At 63.6% G+C, this 1,342-nt stretch overlaps 1 protein-coding gene across 11 annotated transcripts in view; it reads left to right on the top strand.

Moving 5' to 3' along the window:
- The first annotated feature begins 23 nt into the window (after positions 1–23).
- FER (FER tyrosine kinase) overlaps positions 24–1,342 on the top strand; it is a 294,456-nt gene continuing 293,137 nt past the window's right edge. For 4 of the 11 annotated variants that reach the window (XR_002827917.1, XM_006081172.3, XM_014464599.2 and 1 more), the window contains exon 1: positions 1,059–1,230. The gene's annotated coding sequence lies outside the window, so the exon portion shown is untranslated. Of the gene's footprint in view, positions 267–1,057; positions 1,231–1,342 lie in introns of those variants that run through there. The other 7 variants (XM_014464639.2, XM_023749460.1, XM_023749434.1 and 4 more) reach the window with 4 other exon arrangements.

Genomic DNA, 1,342 nt, shown 5'->3' with positions numbered 1-1,342 from the left:
AGGTGAGGTTGACTGAAGTTAGATTCGCTTCCAGGCAAAGAATGTGGTTCAACCCAAGTACATGATACAATGCCTTAAAAAGTCGGTTACGGGAACACACCCTTGAATAGTGACTAATACCGATCATGCTGTTAACAGAGCACCTAGTTATCTTTCTTAGCTCACGTTACTCATTTTCTACTAAATTCTTTTGGGGAAGGACGCTGCAGTCTCGCTGGAAGAACAAACCAATTTGGGTCCTTTACGCATTCTAGTCTCTCAAAGAGGTAAGAACTTTCACTGTAAGGACCACCCATAGGACGCTCTTGAACAGCATCTATCCCAATTCTAGCATCGAGGCTGTCGCCTTTTCTTAGGAGTCTCAGGCGCGGGAGTTCAGGGGTGAGAAAGACCCAGTTCCTGCCTTCAAGGAATTGACTCCTTTGAAGCTGAAAACCATTCTAAAGTTACAACTGATGGCAGCTAAATGTACAGCAAAAAGGGACCGATCCTGAAAGTGACGAGTGCGCAGTTAGGGGCCGGGGTCCGCGATCCCAAAGCAGCCCCGGGGATCGCCAGTGCCCCGCGGGCGCGCGGAGCATTTCAATCACGCCTCCGCCCCCACCCTCCGAATTCCTTTCCGGCGGCGATCGGCGGGGTAGTCCCTCGCAGGCGGCCCCAGCTTATCACTCCCGGCCTGGCCACTTCCCGGCAGGGCCCGGCGAGTCTCCCAAAGTTTCCTGTGACGCCGCCGTCCGCCTCGGGCGCATCCCGCCCTCGCTCCCACCCGCCAGCCCGGCGCACCCGCTGGAGGAGCGGGCTGCAGGACCCGAAGGAGCCGCGCAAACAGGAGGACTTCGGGACCCCACCCCACCCGGGCCGGGGGAAGCGGGTTCCCGAAGGGGCGCGGTCGCCTCCCACGCAACCCCCCTTGGCCGCGCCCGCCGCCCCGGGTTCCGCGCACCGCCGGGCTCGGGCCGGGAGCCCCGAGTCCCCCCCCTCCGGGGCCGGGGCCAATCGGCCGCGCCCCGCCTCCAGGGAGGTGGTGGAGGAGGGGGCTGGGGGGCCGGCCGGCAGCGCCGCCTTCCGCTCGTGCCCATTGGCTGGGGCCTCGAGGTGCCCCGAGACCGGAGCGTAGTTGGATTGGCCGTAGAGACTTGTGACAGCGGCGCCCATTGGCTGCGGCGGCCCCGTGACGCGGGGTGGTGACTGGCTCCCGGGTCTGAGGGGCTCCTGCTTGTCAGGTTCTAGGTAAGTGAGTTTTGCGCGGCGGGCGGCGGGCGCTGTTGCCCGGGGCAACGCCGGGGGAGGGGGGAAGCGGAGGGAAGCCGGCGGAGAGCGGGGGCTACACTCCTGTCCGCAG

The sequence above is a fragment of the Myotis lucifugus genome, unplaced genomic scaffold (assembly GCF_000147115.1).
Source record: "Myotis lucifugus unplaced genomic scaffold, Myoluc2.0 scaffold_0, whole genome shotgun sequence".
NCBI lineage: Eukaryota > Metazoa > Chordata > Mammalia > Chiroptera > Vespertilionidae > Myotis > Myotis lucifugus.
Note: the sequence above shows the minus strand (reverse complement) of the source record. Positions and strands in the feature narration are given on the sequence as shown.